Source organism: Limulus polyphemus, unplaced genomic scaffold (genome assembly GCF_000517525.1).
Source record: "Limulus polyphemus unplaced genomic scaffold, Limulus_polyphemus-2.1.2 Scaffold6048, whole genome shotgun sequence".
In the NCBI taxonomy this organism is placed as follows: domain Eukaryota; kingdom Metazoa; phylum Arthropoda; class Merostomata; order Xiphosura; family Limulidae; genus Limulus; species Limulus polyphemus.
In genome coordinates this window covers 7,514-14,145 of record NW_013671658.1, presented here as the reverse complement: position 1 = coordinate 14,145, position 6,632 = coordinate 7,514, and the positions used below count along the sequence as shown (strand labels likewise).

At 33.0% G+C, this 6,632-nt stretch overlaps 1 long non-coding RNA gene across 2 annotated transcripts in view; it reads right to left on the bottom strand.

Moving 5' to 3' along the window:
* The window catches only part of LOC111089371, a 24,772-nt gene that overhangs the window by 15,371 nt on the left and 2,769 nt on the right, over positions 1-6,632 (bottom strand). The window contains exons 1-2 of one of the 2 annotated variants that reach the window (XR_002613651.1): positions 3,315-3,440; positions 3,099-3,175 (exon numbers count right to left, since the gene is read on the bottom strand). This is a non-coding gene — a long non-coding RNA (uncharacterized LOC111089371). Of the gene's footprint in view, positions 1-3,098; positions 3,176-3,314; positions 3,441-6,632 lie in introns of those variants that run through there. The other variant, XR_002613652.1, reaches the window with a different exon arrangement.

The window sequence follows — 6,632 nt, the reverse complement described above, 5'->3', positions numbered from 1 at the left end:
ACTTTACAATGAGATTAAAATTTCAGCTGTTAATGAGGTCATAATTATAAATGATTTTAATTTCATGCATATAGATTGGGAAATGCTAGTCAAACCACGAGAGAGAAAGGTTTTTGGAAACTGTTCAAGACGTCTTTCTTTACCAATTAGTCAAAGAACCTACCAGAAACAATGTTATTTTAGATTTATTGTTAACTTCAAATATAGAAATGATTGAGAAGGTAGAAATTGGGGAACATCTGGGTGCAAGTGATCATTGCTCTATTAGGTTTGATGTTTTGCTCCATATAGAAATAAGGAATAATGATATTTTGGTTATAAATTTCAAAAAAGCAAATTTTGAAGGGATGTGACAAGAATTATCTGTTGTGAATTGGGTAGCTGAATTTGGAGACACTAATCAGATGTGGAAAATATTTTAAGATAATGTTTTAAATATTCAAGTTAAACATATTCCGTATAGAAAGAAAAGGGTAGCTATACGTAAAAAACAGGTTTGCTCACAAAGAGTATGAGAGATGAGATTAAAGAAAAGCATCATAAATTTAAAAAATTTAATTGACTGGTATGACAGCAGATTTAGAAGATTATAGAAGATCAAGAATGTTGCAGAAACAGGAAACTAGGACATCAATAAGGATGCATGATAAAAGGTTGGCTGAAAATGCAAAAATTAACAGTAAGGATTTCTTTAAATACATTAAGGGTAAACAAAATGTTAGGATGGGGTAGGGTCCTTGAGGAATGATAAAGGATGGCTCGTATCTGATGATTATGAGATGGCTGAGTTATTAAATTTTGCTTTTTCTTTGGTTTTTACAAAGGAAGATTTAAGCAGTATTCCACATCTTGAACAGTTGATAGATGGAAACAAGAGTAAAGATAATGATCACATTAATTCTGAACCTGTTTAAAAAATATTTACCCAAGGGTTGTGAAGGAAATTAAGGATTGGATATGTGATCCATTTGCTACTACTTTTTGTCAGTCCTTGAATAGTGGGCAGGTACCAGAGGATTGGTAGTTAGCTAATGTAACTCCTCTTTTCAAAGGAAGTGATAAAAATTGTCCCTGTAATTACAGACCCATTATTCTTACATCAGTTGTGGGAAACATTTTGGAAAGTCTGATAGAAGATGCTTTGCAAAGTCATTTAACAAAGTTTAGAATTTTATTGGATAGTCAACACCAAAGGAAAATTTTGCCTTACAAATCATTCAACGTTCTTTGAAAAGGTTACTGCTCATGTAGATCAGGGTAAGAGTGGTATATTTGGTGTATCTGGATTTTCAGAAAGCATTTGACAAGGTGCCACATAAAAGGCTTGTAAAACAATTATCTCTATAGGTGTGGGGGATAAGTTAGCAAATCAGATAGAAGAGTGGCTGGATGGAAGAAAGCAAATGGTTGTTACAAATGGAGTTCAGTCAAACTGGAATAATGTCACAATTGGGGATACCTCAGGGTCTTAGGACCTTTTCTCTTTTTGATTTACGTTAATGACATAGATGAAGGAAGGGTCAATAAATTACTTAAATTTGCAGATGATATTAAGATCTTGGGTGTTGCTAGCTGTGAAAGGGATGCTGCTGATTTACAAAAGGATTTAGATCATTTAGTGAGTTGGACAAATAAATGGCAAATAAGTTTTAATTACAATATATGCAAGATAATGCATATAGGTTATCATAATTTCAATTATAATTTGGATGGGAATAAACTTAACAGTGTCATGAAAGAAATGGATCATGGTTTAATAGTTGATCAGTCTCCAAAGCCATCCAAGAAGTGTGTTGTAGCTAGTGGTAAGGCAAATAGGATTTTAGGTTGTATCTACAGAAATATTGAATATAAGTCTGAAGAGTTCATAATTTCATCGTATAGGTCACTGGTTAGACTACATTTGGAATATCGTGTTCAGCCTTTGGCTCCTTACCACAGGAAAGACATTGAATTGTTGGAAAGGGTTCAGAGAGGGGTTAGTAGAATGGTGCCTGGGATGGAGGGGTTGTCATATGAGGAGAAATTGAAATCTCTCTAAATTGTTTTCTCTTTAAAAAAAAGAGTTAGGGGACCTGATTGAGGTGCTCAAGATTGTAAAGGGAATTGATAGTGTTGATCCATCATCTTTTTTCATACTTAACAATGAGAATAGTAGGACTAGGGAACATAAATATTGGCAGGTTAGGAGTCATCTTCAGCTAAAACAGTTTCATTTTTCTAATAGGGTGGTTGGCCTTTGGAATGGGTTGCCTTCAGATGTTGTAAAGGCAGTAAATTTAAGTGAGATTAAGAGAAAGCTTGATAACTATATGAATAATAAGGTCTGGCTTTAAGATTATATATTTTTTATTTGTTTATTAATATTTTAGTTTATTTAAGAGGATGGAACAACAGGTCCCATGTCGTCCCAAAATGTTATATAGAGATGATTCTCCATAGGTCACTTACATGATTCGTTTCAATCATTATAATACAGTGATATATGTAAGAATTACTCAAAATAAAACAAACATACATGGATCATAATATATATATATATATATATATATACATAGGCAAAAAGCCAGTAAAGTGAGAATGGTCTCTAGTAGCCAGTAACTTATGCAAAATTCTGATCCAATTCAGTCCAGATGGACTTGTACCTTTCCTTTTCATGAATCAACTCATTTGCAATAAACAGAAATATGAAAACTTTATACAGTCCACACATTACAGGATACAAGCCCAGAAATGATGCAAATGTGTCAAATTAGATAGCGTTCAAATAAACTTTAGTTTATATAAAATATCATATTACTCACATAATAAAACTAAAACTTTAGAAGTTGTATTAATTTACAATTATAGATCTTTCAACATATATATACTTTTTACCCTTTTATGAACACACAAAATATTCTTCATACATTAGTATTCACACATACAACTTTCTTACAAGCCCCTCTCTTCCTTGATACAAAATGTCACCTTACCTTATTTTCTAGCCATAATTTGTTCTGAGAGTCCAGTATGCATTCGAACACAGAATAGTCCAAAAGATACAGTATGTAAAGAAGAAAATGTAAAAACTATAAAAATACTAAAGAATTACTCACCAAGAATAAAATGTCTTCAAATGTCAGCAATAATCTACAGGAATGGTTAACTCAAGGTCTCAAAGTCAAAGAGAGATCTATAAAAACAGTAGCCATTACTTAATATTTTAGAAACAAATTAAAATACTGCTTTATATAAATTTATAAAGCTATCACTTAAATAAAGAGTCAGGCTACTTGCACAGATTTTTATCAATGTTTTCTTTGTTTCTTTACCTATATTTTACTGACAGATATTTTATTTGTTGAATGAAGACTGTCATTGTGTGCACTGTTGAATTTACTGCCATCTATTGTTGAAGAAATTAAAGTGTTGAAAATGAAAAGTAACGAATGATATTCAAGAGAAATAAAGCAGTATACAATTAATAATTTAAATAAGTAGTACAGGGAGGAAAAAAATCATAAATTGACCTTTAACATTTCTGAGTCAGTGTTGAAAGATGGCTTTTTTATCTTTGATTTATTTCCAATTTTTATTGTGTTTAAATTGTTTATTATCATTAAATAAACAGTATAATGTACTACCAGTGAGGGTTCAAGAATTTAATTTTGTTGAAGAAAGAAAGTAACAAAGGATATTAAAAAGAAATAAATGAATATACCGTTAATAGCTCAAATAAGAAATATAGTGAGGAAATAAGCATAAATAGCACTTTAACATTTCAAGTTCACTTGTTGAAACATGGTGTGGACTGGAAAACAGAATAATTGTGATGTGGAGCGGAAAACATACAAACAATACGATGTACAATGGAAAATGTTTAAACAGTAATAATGAGTAGTTAACGCATTGTCCTACCTTACATGATACTCTCCTATCGCAAACAACATTGTCCTACCTCCCACAATACTCTCCTGTCACAAACAACATTCTCCTTCCTCACACAAGTCTCTCCTACCACAACTAACACTCTGCTATCATAAACAACGCTGTCCTCCTTCAAACAATATTCCTTCTCCTCACACATTACGCTCCTACTACAAACGACATTCTTCTTCCTCACACAACTCTCTCCTACCTCAAACAACATTGTCCTTCCTCCCACAACACTTTCCTGCCACAACTAATACGCTCCTATCATAAACAACACTGTCGTTCCTCGCACAACACTCTCCTACCACAAACAACATTGTCCTTTCTCACAGAAAACTATCTTACCAAAAACACTGTCCTTCGTCACACAACATTCTCCTACCACAATTAACACCCTCCTACCACAAACAACATTGTCCTTCCTCACACAACACTCTCCTACTACAAACAACATTGTCCTTCCTCACACAACACTCTCCTACCACAAACAACATTGTCCCTCCTCACACAACATTCTCCTACCACAACTAACACTCTCCTAACACAAACAACAGTGTCCGTACTCACACAACATTGTCCTTCCTCATATAACACTTTCCTACCACAACTAACACTCTCCTATAATAAACAACACTGTCCTTATTCAACACAATAATCTCGTATCACAAACAACATTGTCCTTCCTGACACAACACTCTTCTGTCATAACCAACACTTTCTCTTTTCGCAAACAATGCTGTCCTCGACTTTCGTCTGTTACCTAATACTGTCCGTATTAAACTAAACCTACAATTATTTCTGGGGAACAAGTGAGTATACAATATTTTTTTAACTAATTCTAAATATAATTTTTTATAAGATGAAGATTTGTTTGTTTTTTTTTGTTTTTTTTAATTATGCACAAAGCTACACAAGGGCTATTTGTGCTCTGCCCACCACGGTTATCGAAACCCGATTTCTAGCGTTCTAAGTCCACAGACATACCGCTGTGCCACTGGGGGGCTAAAATATGAAGAACAATGACAAATAAATTCATATGTTAAAAATCAAATTGTCCTCTAACCATGTCATTTCCCATCAAAACAGTGAACAGGCATACTAGAAAATAAAACAAGAATGATAATAAGCTCGTGTAGTATTTGTCAAAATTAATTATTTATCAAATTTTGAATACGTGAATGCATTTTTCTGTTAATTCATAATGTAAATCTGAAAAAAATATATATATAGTAAGTGAACTAAATCTCAAATCAATACTCTTGTACAAGCCAGATGCGTGATAAATGACATCTAAGTAAATATTATAATAATCGTGTAGATCTCCCTACTATCAAAATAAAGTCTCATATTAGATTGAGAAACTAAACAGAATAATTATTTTTCTTTGGAGGAACAAATCCACCAAACCTCTGAATTTCGTTAACACTTTACTTTAACTTCACCTTCTCGTGAAATTGAATAGGAATTGGTTGGTTTTTATAATCGTAATTAATAATAATTTCTGAATGAAAGTAAAGAACAGCGTATAATAATATATTTATATGCTAATCAGTGTCGAAGAGGCCTTTCGTCCAATACCAGGGGTCTTCAGACCGCGTAGGTTGCGAAAGACAAAGTCATAGTTGAGATGTTATTTATATTATTCAGTTAATTGAACAACACTTCCTGTGTAATATGAATTAAGTTGTAATTTTTATGAATTTATACTATCGGTAACTGTTGATGCAAATCAATCCATGGGAAAATTGAAACAGTCAACGTCGAAGTTGCAATGTTAACCAGGTCACACTCTCATACCGAACACAGTTCTGTATCACCTAACGTGACCAATGACCTTAAGTGTTTACTAACAAAACACCACGCGACACGAGATGAAATTCAAGTTGCAGGATCTATACAAACACATTTATAAGAAAAATAATGAAGGCACATTAAACAAAACTTTCGAGTAGATTCTAAAACATATCTCTAATGTCAAGTTACAATATCGCTAACACTGGAACATCATAGCACCTGTACGTCAAAACATAGTGTAGACTAGCACCTGCCTCTACAAGAGTGGTATACCACAGCATCTGTTTGTCAAAAAAAGGTCCATCTTAGCACCTGCCTCTACCATATTGGTGCACTACAGTACCTTATATCAAAACACAGTTTATTTTAGTATTATCTCTATAACACGGGTGCCACAAAGTATTTATTTTAGTAAAAATGATAATCCAGATATTTTTCTAAAAATCAGTACTTCTTACAAGATATACAGATCTTCCCAATGGTACATACTCATAAACTTTTAAAATAAAGATGGAATTTTGTGCGGTTCCGTTTAGCCAAATAAGCAGATCCAGATTAGTTAGAGTTTGTTTCATAGCATATCTGATTACGTCTAACTGTAGTGTGTTGTCTTCAGGGATTAAATTTCCTAAAAATGTTTACATAAAGTTTCAACACTAGAGGCTCAAGATGGGATGAAGGCTTGTCTTCCGGAAAATTCTTATACAAAATGAGCCGTTGGTGGATGACAGCCTGGATGTAGTCCTTTGGTGTTTGATTAGGTGGACTTTACAGCCTGATTGTAGTTCATTCGTATTTCATTAAGTGGATTTTACAGCCTGATTGTATTAGGTCGTCAAGAAATTAATGCCGTTTTTTGTAAGATGAAAAAACCCAACCAACTTATATATAAAAACAAAACATTTATTAAATGAAACAGTCTG